At 42.5% G+C, this 14596-nt stretch overlaps 8 non-coding genes across 8 annotated transcripts; all 8 read right to left on the bottom strand.

Moving 5' to 3' along the window:
* Positions 1–1052: 1052 nt before the first annotated feature.
* TRNAD-GUC (transfer RNA aspartic acid (anticodon GUC)) lies at positions 1053–1124 on the bottom strand. Its single transcript has one exon. It is a non-coding gene; the product is annotated as a tRNA-Asp (tRNA).
* A 635-nt stretch (positions 1125–1759) lies between these two features.
* TRNAD-GUC (transfer RNA aspartic acid (anticodon GUC)) lies at positions 1760–1831 on the bottom strand. Its single transcript has one exon. It is a non-coding gene; the product is annotated as a tRNA-Asp (tRNA).
* Positions 1832–2505: 674 nt separating this feature from the next.
* On the bottom strand, positions 2506–2577 carry TRNAD-GUC (transfer RNA aspartic acid (anticodon GUC)). The gene has a single exon. It is a non-coding gene; the product is annotated as a tRNA-Asp (tRNA).
* Positions 2578–3209: 632 nt separating this feature from the next.
* On the bottom strand, positions 3210–3281 carry TRNAD-GUC (transfer RNA aspartic acid (anticodon GUC)). The gene has a single exon. It is a non-coding gene; the product is annotated as a tRNA-Asp (tRNA).
* Positions 3282–3955: 674 nt separating this feature from the next.
* TRNAD-GUC (transfer RNA aspartic acid (anticodon GUC)) lies at positions 3956–4027 on the bottom strand. The gene has a single exon. It is a non-coding gene; the product is annotated as a tRNA-Asp (tRNA).
* Positions 4028–5374: 1347 nt separating this feature from the next.
* Positions 5375–5446, bottom strand: TRNAD-GUC (transfer RNA aspartic acid (anticodon GUC)). Its single transcript has one exon. It is a non-coding gene; the product is annotated as a tRNA-Asp (tRNA).
* Positions 5447–8261: 2815 nt separating this feature from the next.
* On the bottom strand, positions 8262–8333 carry TRNAD-GUC (transfer RNA aspartic acid (anticodon GUC)). Its single transcript has one exon. It is a non-coding gene; the product is annotated as a tRNA-Asp (tRNA).
* A 1333-nt stretch (positions 8334–9666) lies between these two features.
* TRNAD-GUC (transfer RNA aspartic acid (anticodon GUC)) lies at positions 9667–9738 on the bottom strand. The gene has a single exon. It is a non-coding gene; the product is annotated as a tRNA-Asp (tRNA).
* Between the last annotated feature and the right edge of the window lie 4858 nt (positions 9739–14596).

Genomic DNA, 14596 nt, shown 5'->3' with positions numbered 1-14596 from the left:
ATTTGCAGCGTATAACTATTAGCCACCAGGGGTCACTACTAACCAAAAGGAGTCATTCTACTTGTAAATTGTGCCAATCGAGTGGAACAGCAGCCTAGGATTCACCACTGCTTCATCTCATTTTCCAAGAGAATGCAGATGTAAAGTGTTTTTGATGGTACGCCTGTGCATATTGAAATATTCAGAGCATATTCTGAATTTCAGTTAACACATCAGTAAGCATTTTGGCCATCAGTGAATTCAACCTTTTTTCTCAATCGGAATAGGCAAGGATAATGACAGATATATTTTACAATGTTAGAAAGTACATCATTTTATTTAATTGTGTGAATAAAATGAATCGCCTCCCCGTCGGGGAATTGAAGCCCGGTCTCCCGCGTGACAGGCGGGGATACTGACCACTATACTAATGAGGACTTATTGGCATCAGTTAAACAGTGCTCACCTCCTTGGGGTTAAGGCATACCCTCGATCAATTCACAGTATTGTAATAGGCAGATTTGCTGCTTTTGGTTAGGACGAGTAATCTTTTTTCCTAAATATTACAATACAGAAATTCCTAGCCAAAAACAATCAGTTTTATCAAGAAATTATTTCATTGAAATAAATATCTATCTATCGATCTGTCTATCTGGCTATCTTTCTAACTATCAATATATATATTTATATATATATATGTATATATATATATAATCAGCTCACTTTACCATTTGCAGCTTATAACTATTAGCCACCAGGGGTCACTACTAACCAAAAGCAGTCATTCTACTTGTAAATTGTGCCAATCGAGTGGAACAGCAGCCTAGGATTCACCACTGCTTCATCTCATTTTCCAAGAGAATGCAGATGTAAAGTGTTTTTGATGGTACGCCTGTGCATATTGAAATATTCAGAGCATATTCTGAATTTCAGTTAACACATCAGTAAGCATTTTGGCCATCAGTGAATTCAACCTTTTTTCTCAATCGGAATAGGCAAGGATAATGACAGATATATTTTACAATGTTAGAAAGTACATCATTTTATTTAATTGTGTGAATAAAAGGAATCGCCTCCCCGTCGGGGAATTGAACCCCGGTCTCCCGCGTGACAGGCGGGGATACTGACCACTATACTAACGAGGACTTATTGGCATCAGTTAAACAGTGCTCACCTCCTTGGGGTTAAGGCATACCCTCGATCAATTCACAGTATTGTAATAGGCAGATTTGCTGCTTTTGGTTAGGACAAGTAATCTTTTTTCCTAAATATTACAATACAGAAATTCCTAGCCAAAAACAATCAGTTTTATCAAGAAATTATTTCATTGAAATAAATATCTATCTATCGATCTGTCTATCTGGCTATCTTTCTAACTATCAATATATATATTTATATATATCTATATATATATATATAATCAGCTCACTTTACCATTTGCAGCTTATAACTATTAGCCACCAGGGGTCACTAGTAACCAAAAGCAGTCATTCTACTTGTAAATTGTGCCAATCGAGTAGAACAGCAGCCTAGGATTCACCACTGCTTCATCTCATTTTCCAAGAGAATGCAGATGTAAAGTGTTTTTGATGGTACGCCTGTGCATATTGAAATATTCAGAGCATATTCTGAATTTCAGTTAACACGTCAGTAAGCATTTTGGCCATCAGTGAATTCAACCTTTTTTTCTCAATCGGAATAGGCAAGGATAATGACAGATATATTTTACAATGTTAGAAAGTACATCATTTTATTTAATTGTGTGAATAAAATGAATAGCCTCCCCGTCGGGGAATTGAACCCCGGTCTCCCGCGTGACAGGCGGGGATACTGACCACTATACTAACGAGGACTTATTGGCATCAGTTAAACAGTGCTCACCTCCTTGGGGTTAAGGCATACCCTCGATCAATTCACAGTATTGTAATAGGCAGATTTGCTGCTTTTGGTTAGGACAAGTAATCTTTTTTCCTAAATATTACAATACAGAAATTCCTAGCCAAAATCAATCAGTTTTATCAAGAAATTATTTCATTGAAATAAATATCTATCTATCGATCTGTCTATCTGGCTATCTTTCTAACTATCAATATATATATTTATATATATATATATATATATATATATATATATATATATATATATATATATATATATATATATATATATATATATAATCAGCTCACTTTACCATTTGCAGCTGATAACTATTAGCCACCAGGGGTCACTAGTAACCAAAAGCAGTCATTCTACTTGTAAATTGTGCCAATCGAGTGGAACAGCAGCCTAGGATTCACCACTGCTTCATCTCATTTTCCAAGAGAATGCAGATGTAAAGTGTTTTTGATGGTACGCCTGTGCATATTGAAATATTCAGAATTTCAGTTAACACGTCAGTAAGCATTTTGGCCATCAGTGAATTCAACCTTTTTTTCTCAATCGGAATAGGCAAGGATAATGACAGATATATTTTACAATGTTAGAAAGTACATCATTTTATTTAATTGTGTGAATAAAATGAATCGCCTCCCCGTCGGGGAATTGAACCCCGGTCTCCCGCGTGACAGGCGGGGATACTGACCACTATACTAACGAGGACTTATTGGCATCAGTTAAACAGTGCTCACCTCCTTGGGGTTAAGGCATACCCTCGATCAATTCACAGTATTGTAATAGGCAGATTTGCTGCTTTTGGTTAGGACAAGTAATCTTTTTTCCTAAATATTACAATACAGAAATTCCTAGCCAAAAACAATCAGTTTTATCAAGAAATTATTTCATTGAAATAAATATCTATCTATCGATCTGTCTATCTGGCTATCTTTCTAACTATCAATATATATATTTATATATATATATATATATATATAATCAGCTCACTTTATCATTTGCAGCTTATAACTATTAGCCACCAGGGGTCACTACTAACCAAAAGCAGTCATTCTACTTGTAAATTGTGCCAATCGAGTGGAACAGCAGCCTAGGATTCACCACTGCTTCATCTCATTTTCCAAGAGAATGCAGATGTAAAGTGTTTTTGATGGTACGCCTGTGCATATTGAAATATTCAGAGCATATTCTGAATTTCAGTTAACACATCAGTAAGCATTTTGGCCATCAGTGAATTCAACCTTTTTTCTCAATCGGAATAGGCAAGGATAATGACAGATATATTTTACAATGTTAGAAAGTACATCATTTTATTTAATTGTGTGAATAAAAGGAATCGCCTCCCCGTCGGGGAATTGAACCCTGGTCTCCCGCGTGACAGGCGGGGATACTGACCACTATACTAACGAGGACTTATTGGCATCAGTTAAACAGTGCTCACCTCCTTGGGGTTAATGCATACCCTCGATCAATTCACAGTATTGTAATAGGCAGATTTGCTGCTTTTAGTTAGGACAAGTAATCGTTTTTCCTAAATATTACAATACAGAAATTCCTAGCCAAAAACAATCAGTTTTATCAAGAAATTATTTCATTGAAATAAATATCTATCTATCGATCTGTCTATCTGGCTATCTTTCTAACTATCAATATATATATTTATATATATCTATATATATATATATATCTATATATATATATATATATATATATATATATATATATAATCAGCTCACTTTACCATTTGCAGCGTATAACTATTAGCCACCAGGGGTCACTACTAACCAAAAGGAGTCATTCTACTTGTAAATTGTGCCAATCGAGTGGAACAGCAGCCTAGGATTCACCACTGCTTCATCTCATTTTCCAAGAGAATGCAGATGTAAAGTGTTTTTGATGGTACGCCTGTGCATATTGAAATATTCAGAGCATATTCTGAATTTCAGTTAACACATCAGTAAGCATTTTGGCCATCAGTGAATTCAACCATTTTTCTCAATCAGAATAGGCAAGGATAATGACAGATATATTTTACAATGTTAGAAAGTACATCATTTTATTTAATTGTGTGAATAAAATGAATCGCCTCCCCGTCGGGGAATTGAACCCCGGTCTCCTGCGTGACAGGCGGGGATACTGACCACTATACTAACGAGGACTTATTGGCATCAGTTAAACAGTGCTCACCTCCTTGGGGTTAAGGCATACCCTCGATCAATTCACAGTATTGTAATAGGCAGATTTGCTGCTTTTGGTTAGGACAAGTAATCTTTTTTCCTAAATATTACAATACAGAAATTCCTAGCCAAAAACAATCAGTTTTATCAAGAAATTATTTCATTGAAATAAATATCTATCTATCGATCTGTCTATCTGGCTATCTTTCTAACTATCAATATATATATTTATATATATATATATATATATATATATATATAATCAGCTCACTTTATCATTTGCAGCTTATAACTATTAGCCACCAGAGGTCACTACTAACCAAAAGCAGTCATTCTACTTGTAAATTGTGCCAATCGAGTGGTACAGCAGCCTAGGATTCACCACTGCTTCATCTCATTTTCCAAGAGAATGCAGATGTAAAGTGTTTTTGATGGTACGCCTGTGCATATTGAAATATTCAGAGCATATTCTGAATTTCAGTTAACACATCAGTAAGCATTTTGGCCATCAGTGAATTCAACCTTTTTTCTCAATCGGAATAGGCAAGGATAATGACAGATATATTTTACAATGTTAGAAAGTACATCATTTTATTTAATTGTGTGAATAAAATGAATCGCCTCCCCGTCGGGGAATTGAAGCCCGGTCTCCCGCGTGACAGGCGGGGATACTGACCACTATACTAATGAGGACTTATTGGCATCAGTTAAACAGTGCTCACCTCCTTGGGGTTAAGGCATACCCTCGATCAATTCACAGTATTGTAATAGGCAGATTTGCTGCTTTTGGTTAGGACGAGTAATCTTTTTTCCTAAATATTACAATACAGAAATTCCTAGCCAAAAACAATCAGTTTTATCAAGAAATTATTTCATTGAAATAAATATCTATCTATCGATCTGTCTATCTGGCTATCTTTCTAACTATCAATATATATATTTATATATATCTATATATATATATATAATCAGCTCACTTTACCATTTGCAGCTTATAACTATTAGCCACCAGGGGTCACTAGTAACCAAAAGCAGTCATTCTACTTGTAAATTGTGCCAATCGAGTAGAACAGCAGCCTAGGATTCACCACTGCTTCATCTCATTTTCCAAGAGAATGCAGATGTAAAGTGTTTTTGATGGTACGCCTGTGCATATTGAAATATTCAGAGCATATTCTGAATTTCAGTTAACACGTCAGTAAGCATTTTGGCCATCAGTGAATTCAACCTTTTTTTCTCAATCGGAATAGGCAAGGATAATGACAGATATATTTTACAATGTTAGAAAGTACATCATTTTATTTAATTGTGTGAATAAAATGAATAGCCTCCCCGTCGGGGAATTGAACCCCGGTCTCCCGCGTGACAGGCGGGGATACTGACCACTATACTAACGAGGACTTATTGGCATCAGTTAAACAGTGCTCACCTCCTTGGGGTTAAGGCATACCCTCGATCAATTCACAGTATTGTAATAGGCAGATTTGCTGCTTTTGGTTAGGACAAGTAATCTTTTTTCCTAAATATTACAATACAGAAATTCCTAGCCAAAAACAATCAGTTTTATCAAGAAATTATTTCATTGAAATAAATATCTATCTATCGATCTGTCTATCTGGCTATCTTTCTAACTATCAATATATATATTTATATATATCTATATATATATATATAATCAGCTCACTTTATCATTTGCAGATTATAACTATTAGCCACCAGGGGTCACTACTAACCAAAAGCAGTCATTCTACTTGTAAATTGTGCCAATCGAGTGGAACAGCAGCCTAGGATTCACCACTGCTTCATCTCATTTTCCAAGAGAATGCAGATGTAAAGTGTTTTTGATGGTACGCCTGTGCATATTGAAATATTCAGAGCATATTCTGAATTTCAGTTAACACATCAGTAAGCATTTTGTCCATCTGTGAATTCAACCTTTTTTCTCAATCGGAATAGGCAAGGATAATGACAGATATATTTTACAATGTTAGAAAGTGCATCATTTTATTTAATTGTGTGAATAAAAGGAATCGCCTCCCCGTCGGGGAATTGATCCCCGGTCTCCTGCGTGACAGGCGGGGATACTGACCACTATACTAACGAGGACTTATTGGCATCAGTTAAACAGTGCTCACCTCCTTGGGGTTAAGGCATACCCTCGATCAATTCACAGTATTGTAATAGGCAGATTTGCTGCTTTTGGTTAGGACAAGTAATCTTTTTTCCTAAATATTACAATACAGAAATTCCTAGCCAAAAACAATCAGTTTTATCAAGAAATTATTTCATTGAAATAAATATCTATCTATCGATCTGTCTATCTGGCTATCTTTCTAACTATCAATATATATATTTATATATATATATATATATATATAATCAGCTCACTTTATCATTTGAAGCTTATAACTATTAGCCACCAGGGGTCACTACTAACCAAAAGCAGTCATTCTACTTGTAAATTGTGCCAATCGAGTGGAACAGCAGCCTAGGATTCACCACTGCTTCATCTCATTTTCCAAGAGAATGCAGATGTAAAGTGTTTTTGATGGTACGCCTGTGCATATTGAAATATTCAGAGCATATTCTGAATTTCAGTTAACACATCAGTAAGCATTTTGGCCATCAGTGAATTCAACCTTTTTTCTCAATCAGAATAGGCAAGGATAATGACAGATATATTTTACAATGTTAGAAAGTGCATCATTTTATTTAATTGTGTGAATAAAATGAATCGCCTCCCCGTCGGGGAATTGAACCCCGGTCTCCCTCGTGACAGGCGGGGATACTGACCACTATACTAACGAGGACTTATTGGCATCAGTTAAACAGTGCTCACCTCCTTGGGGTTAAGGCATACCCTCGATCAATTCACAGTATTGTAATAGGCAGATTTGCTGCTTTTGGTTAGGACAAGTAATCTTTTTTCCTAAATATTACAATACAGAAATTCCTAGCCAAAATCAATCAGTTTTATCAAGAAATTATTTCATTGAAATAAATATCTATCTATCGATCTGTCTATCTGGCTATCTTTCTAACTATCAATATATATATTTATATATATATATATATATATATATATATATATATATATATATATATATATATATATATATATATATATATATATATATATATATATATATATATATATATAATAAGCTCACTTTACCATTTGCAGCTGATAACTATTAGCCACCAGGGGTCACTAGTAACCAAAAGCAGTCATTCTACTTGTAAATTGTGCCAATCGAGTGGAACAGCAGCCTAGGATTCACCACTGCTTCATCTCATTTTCCAAGAGAATGCAGATGTAAAGTGTTTTTGATGGTACGCCTGTGCATATTGAAATATTCAGAATTTCAGTTAACACGTCAGTAAGCATTTTGGCCATCAGTGAATTCAACCTTTTTTTCTCAATCGGAATAGGCAAGGATAATGACAGATATATTTTACAATGTTAGAAAGTACATCATTTTATTTAATTGTGTGAATAAAATGAATCGCCTCCCCGTCGGGGAATTGAACCCCGGTCTCCCGTGTGACAGGCGGGGATACTGACCACTATACTAACGAGGACTTATTGGCATCAGTTAAACAGTGCTCACCTCCTTGGGGTTAAGGCATACCCTCGATCAATTCACAGTATTGTAATAGGCAGATTTGCTGCTTTTGGTTAGGACAAGTAATCTTTTTTCCTAAATATTACAATACAGAAATTCCTAGCCAAAAACAATCAGTTTTATCAAGAAATTATTTCATTGAAATAAATATCTATCTATCGATCTGTCTATCTGGCTATCATCTAACTATCAATATATATATTTATATATATCTATATATATATATATAATCAGCTCACTTTATCATTTGCAGCTTATAACTATTAGCCACCAGGGGTCACTACTAACCAAAAGCAGTCATTCTACTTGTAAATTGTGCCAATCGAGTGGAACAGCAGCCTAGGATTCACCACTGCTTCATCTCATTTTCCAAGAGAATGCAGATGTAAAGTGTTTTTGATGGTACGCCTGTGCATATTGAAATATTCAGAGCATATTCTGAATTTCAGTTAACACATCAGTAAGCATTTTGGCCATCAGTGAATTCAACCTTTTTTCTCAATCGGAATAGGCAAGGATAATGACAGATATATTTTACAATGTTAGAAAGTACATCATTTTATTTAATTGTGTGAATAAAAGGAATCGCCTCCCCGTCGGGGAATTGAACCCTGGTCTCCCGCGTGACAGGCGGGGATACTGACCACTATACTAACGAGGACTTATTGGCATCAGTTAAACAGTGCTCACCTCCTTGGGGTTAATGCATACCCTCGATCAATTCACAGTATTGTAATAGGCAGATTTGCTGCTTTTAGTTAGGACAAGTAATCATTTTTCCTAAATATTACAATACAGAAATTCCTAGCCAAAAACAATCAGTTTTATCAAGAAATTATTTCATTGAAATAAATATCTATCTATCGATCTGTCTATCTGGCTATCTTTCTAACTATCAATATATATATTTATATATATCTATATATATAATCAGCTCACTTTACCATTTGCAGCTTATAACTATTAGCCACCTGGGGTCACTACTAACCAAAAGCAGTCATTCTACTTGTAAATTGTGCCAATCGAGTGGAACAGCAGCCTAGGATTCACCACTGCTTCATCTCATTTTCCAAGAGAATGCAGATGTAAAGTGTTTTTGATGGTACGCCTGTGCATATTGAAATATTCAGAGCATATTCTGAATTTCAGTTAACACATCAGTAAGCATTTTGTCCATCTGTGAATTCAACCTTTTTTCTCAATCGGAATAGGCAAGGATAATGACAGATATATTTTACAATGTTAGAAAGTGCATCATTTTTTTTAATTGTGTGAATAAAAGGAATCGCCTCCCCGTCGGGGAATTGATCCCCGGTCTCCTGCGTGACAGGCGGGAATACTGACCACTATACTAACGAGGACTTATTGGCATCAGTTAAACAGTGCTCACCTCCTTGGGGTTAAGGCATACCCTCGATCAATTCACAGTATTGTAATAGGCAGATTTGCTGCTTTTGGTTAGGACAAGTAATCTTTTTTCCTAAATATTACAATACAGAAATTCCTAGCCAAAAACAATCAGTTTTATCAAGAAATTATTTCATTGAAATAAATATCTATCTATCGATCTGTCTATCTGGCTATCATCTAACTATCAATATATATATTTATATATATCTATATATATATATATAATCAGCTCACTTTATCATTTGCAGCTTATAACTATTAGCCACCAGGGGTCACTACTAACCAAAAGCAGTCATTCTACTTGTAAATTGTGCCAATCGAGTGGAACAGCAGCCTAGGATTCACCACTGCTTCATCTCATTTTCCAAGAGAATGCAGATGTAAAGTGTTTTTGATGGTACGCCTGTGCATATTGAAATATTCAGAGCATATTCTGAATTTCAGTTAACACATCAGTAAGCATTTTGGCCATCAGTGAATTCAACCTTTTTTCTCAATCGGAATAGGCAAGGATAATGACAGATATATTTTACAATGTTAGAAAGTACATCATTTTATTTAATTGTGTGAATAAAAGGAATCGCCTCCCCGTCGGGGAATTGAACCCTGGTCTCCCGCGTGACAGGCGGGGATACTGACCACTATACTAACGAGGACTTATTGGCATCAGTTAAACAGTGCTCACCTCCTTGGGGTTAATGCATACCCTCGATCAATTCACAGTATTGTAATAGGCAGATTTGCTGCTTTTAGTTAGGACAAGTAATCGTTTTTCCTAAATATTACAATACAGAAATTCCTAGCCAAAAACAATCAGTTTTATCAAGAAATTATTTCATTGAAATAAATATCTATCTATCGATCTGTCTATCTGGCTATCTTTCTAACTATCAATATATATATTTATATATATCTATATATATAATCAGCTCACTTTACCATTTGCAGCTTATAACTATTAGCCACCAGGGGTCACTACTAACCAAAAGCAGTCATTCTACTTGTAAATTGTGCCAATCGAGTGGAACAGCAGCCTAGGATTCACCACTGCTTCATCTCATTTTCCAAGAGAATGCAGATGTAAAGTGTTTTTGATGGTACGCCTGTGCATATTGAAATATTCAGAGCATATTCTGAATTTCAGTTAACACATCAGTAAGCATTTTGTCCATCTGTGAATTCAACCTTTTTTCTCAATCGGAATAGGCAAGGATAATGACAGATATATTTTACAATGTTAGAAAGTGCATCATTTTTTTTAATTGTGTGAATAAAAGGAATCGCCTCCCCGTCGGGGAATTGATCCCCGGTCTCCTGCGTGACAGGCGGGAATACTGACCACTATACTAACGAGGACTTATTGGCATCAGTTAAACAGTGCTCACCTCCTTGGGGTTAAGGCATACCCTCGATCAATTCACAGTATTGTAATAGGCAGATTTGCTGCTTTTGGTTAGGACAAGTAATCTTTTTTCCTAAATATTACAATACAGAAATTCCTAGCCAAAAACAATCAGTTTTATCAAGAAATTATTTCATTGAAATAAATATCTATCTATCGATCTGTCTATCTGGCTATCTTTCTAACTATCAATATATATATTTATATATATATATATATATATATATATATATATATATAATCAGCTCACTTTATCATTTGCAGCTTATAACTATTAGCCACCAGGGGTCACTACTAACCAAAAGCAGTCATTCTACTTGTAAATTGTGCCAATCGAGTGGAACAGCAGCCTAGGATTCACCACTGCTTCATCTCATTTTCCAAGAGAATGCAGATGTAAAGTGTTTTTGATGGTACGCCTGTGCATATTGAAATATTCAGAGCATATTCTGAATTTCAGTTAACACATCAGTAAGCATTTTGGCCATCAGTGAATTCAACCTTTTTTCTCAATCGGAATAGGCAAGGATAATGACAGATATATTTTACAATGTTAGAAAGTACATCATTTTATTTAATTGTGTGAATAAAATGAATCGCCTCCCCGTCGGGGAATTGAAGCCCGGTCTCCCGCGTGACAGGCGGGGATACTGACCACTATACTAACGAGGACTTATTGGCATCAGTTAAACAGTGCTCACCTCCTTGGGGTTAAGGCATACCCTCGATCAATTCACAGTATTGTAATAGGCAGATTTGCTGCTTTTGGTTAGGACAGGGGTGCCCAAACCTGTCCTGGCGGGCCGTATCCATGCCAGATTTTTGGGATATCCCCATCTGGGGATCACGGTTCGATCCCCGGCACCGGCGGCAGATTAGCCCAGCACCAGGTGACTCTGGGAAATAGCTGGCGCCGCGGCTAGGGCGGCTGACTCCGGAATCTGGAGATTTTTTTTATTTAAGGTTTTTGTAGAGCGCGTAGTAACCCTCGAGCATCCCAGAGATCAGGGTTCGATCCCCGGCACCGGCCGCAGATTAGCCCAGCACCACGTGACTCTGGGAAATAGCTGGCGCCGCGGCTAGGGAGGCTGACTCCGGAATCTGGAGATCACGGTTCGATCCCCGGCACCGGCGGCAGATTAGCCCAGCACCAGGTGACTCTGGGAAATAGCTGGCGCCGCGGCTAGGGCGGCTGACTCCGGAATCTGGAGATTTTTTTATTTAAGGTTTTTGTAGAGCGCGTAGTAACCCTCGAGCATCCCAGAGATCAGGGTTCGATCCCCGGCACCGGCGGCAGATTAGCCCAGCACCATGTGACTCTGGGCAATAGCTTGCTTAATCTTCCCAACGGCCCCTAGCGCCTAGAGACCCTTACGGGCGATTGTGCGCCTTACAAATGTGGATTATTATTATTATTATTATTATTATTTGGGCCGACTCCGATCCGGTTCGTAAAAGCACATCTGCCCGAATCTGTCGGACAACCACGTACGCCCGGGAGAGGACTGCCCGGGACCCGTGGAGCCCGTCCTGGTCACTCTGACCTGCCATCGGCCTGGAGAAGGGAGCGCCGGACGCCCGGGGGGAGGACTGCCCGGGACCCGTGGAGCCCGTCCTGGGCACTCTGACCTGCCGTCTGCCCGGGGAAGGGAGCCCCGGACGCCCGGGGGGAGGACTGCCCGGGACCCATGGAGCCCGTCCTGGGCACTCTGACCTGCCGACGGCCCGGGGAAGGGAGCCCCGGACGCCCGGGGGAGGACTGCCCGGGACCCGTGGAACTCGTCCTGGGCACTCTGACATGCCGCTGACCCGGGGAAGGGAACCCCGGACGCCCGGGAGCCGTGGAGCCCGTCCTGGGCACTCTGACAAGCCGTCGGACCGGGGAAGGGAGCCCCGGACGCCCGGGACCCGTGGAGCCTGTCCTGGGAACTCCGGCATGCCGTTGGCCCAGGGAAGGGAGTCCCAGATACCCGGGACCCGTGGAGCCCGTCATGGGCACTCTGACAAGCCGGTGTCCCGGGGAAGGGAGCCCCGGACGCCGGGGACTCGTGGAGCCCGTCCTGGGCACTCTGGCATGCCGTTGGCACGGGGAAGGGAGCCCCGGACGTCCGGGGCCCGTGGAGCCCATCCTGGGCACTCTGACAAGCCGTTGGCCCGGGGAAGGGAGAGCCGGACACCCAGCGGAGGAATGCCCGGGACCCATGGAGCCCGTCCTGGGCAATCTGACCTGCCGTCGGCCCGGAGAAGGGAGCGACGGACGCCCGGGGGGGAGGAATGCCCGGGACGCATGGAGCCCATCCTGGGCACTTTGACATGCCATCGGCCTTGAGACCCGGGGGACGACTGCCCGGGAAGCATGGAGCCCGACCTGGACACTCGCTCATGCCGTTGGCCTGGAGACCCGGGGGACGACTGCCCGGGGCGCATGGAGCCCGACCTGGGCACTCGCTCATGCCGTTGGCCTGGAGACCCGGGGGACGACTGCCCGGGACGCATGGAGCCCGTCCTGGGCACTTTGACATGCCGTTGGCCTGGAGGAGGGAAGCCCCGGGTGTTGTTACCCAGGCATAGCCCATCTGGTCCCCCTGGCAGAGAACCACCAGCCTTGCAGGGGTGTCCGGGCATACCCTTACCCCTAGTAATCCGGAGGAAAATTACCCCCCTTTCTTGTAATCTGTGCACACGAGTTGACAGAGGGGACCCAAGGCGTAAAAGTACCCGACCTCCTGGAGCCCTCGCTGGGATCGGGGAGGCAAATGGCACCTCATAGGGACTTCCAGGGAGGTTTGGCCATCTGGTCGCCCTTTTGGATAGCATTGCGTGCGACCAGATGGCCGAGGGGAAAGGTGCAACCAGGTGGCCGGGAACGAAAGGACTCCCTGCTTCCCACCCCGAGCCTTCGTGGTAGGGCTGCTGCCTGCCCACGCCGGGCAGGGCTCGGGGACCCCGGCTGGGCCTCAGGCACGGTGAGGACCACCGGAGCTCCCAGGCCCGGACGCCCGGGACGACGACTGCCCGGGACGCATGGAGCCCGTCCTGGGCACTTTGACATGCCGTCGGCCTGGAGACCCGGGGGACGACTGCCTGGGACGCATGGAGCCCGTCCTGGACATTTTGACATGCCGTTGGCCTGGAGACCCGGGGGACGACTGCCCGGGACGCATGGAGCCCGTCCTGGACATTTTGACATGCCGTCGGCCTGGAGACCCGGGGGACGACTGCCCGGGACGCATGGAGCCCGTCCTGGGCACTTTGACATGCCGTCGGCCCGGAGAAGGGAGCGCCGGACACCCAGGGGAGGACTGCCCGAGACCCATGGAGCCCGTCCTGGGCAATCTGACCTGCCGTCGGCCCGGAGAAGGGAGCGGCGGATGCCCGGGGGGACGACTGCCCGGGACGCATGGAGCCCGTCCTGGGCACTTTGACATGCCATCGGCCTGGAGGCCCGGGGGACAACTGCCCGGGACGCATGGAGCCCAACCTGGGCACTTTGACATGCCGTCGGCCTGGAGACCCGGGGGACGACTGCCCGGGACGCATGGAGCCCGTCCTGGACATTTTGACATGCCGTCGGCCTGGAGACCCGGGGGACGACTGCCCGGGACGCATGGAGCCCGTCCTGGGCACTTTGACATGCCGTCGGCCTGGAGACCCGGGGGACGACTGCCCGGGACGCATGGAGCCCGTCCTGGGCACTTTGACATGCCGTCGGCCTGGAGATCCGGGGGACGACTGCCCAAGAGCCATGGAGCCCGTCCTGGGCAATTTGACAAGCCGTTGGCCTGGAGGAAGGAAGCCCCGGGTGGCCTAGGGAGGTGTTACCCAGGCATAGCCCATCTGGTCCCCCTAGCAGAGAACCACCAGCCTTGGAGGGGTGTCCGGGCATACCCTGCCCCCTAGTAATCCGGAGGGAAATTACCTGACTTTCTTGCAATCTGTGCACACAAGGTGACAGAGGGGACCCAAGGCGCGAAAGTACCCGACCTCCTGGAGCCCTCGCTGGGATCCGGGAGGCGAATGGCACCTCATCATGACTTCCAGGGCGACCAGATGGCCGAGGCGAGAGGGGCGACCAGATGGCCGGGACCAAAAGGACGCCAATCTGCCTGCCC

The sequence above is a fragment of the Lissotriton helveticus genome, chromosome 1_2, assembly GCF_964261635.1.
Source record: "Lissotriton helveticus chromosome 1_2, aLisHel1.1, whole genome shotgun sequence".
NCBI classification, from domain to species: Eukaryota; Metazoa; Chordata; class Amphibia; order Caudata; family Salamandridae; genus Lissotriton; species Lissotriton helveticus.
Note: the sequence above shows the minus strand (reverse complement) of the source record. Positions and strands in the feature narration are given on the sequence as shown.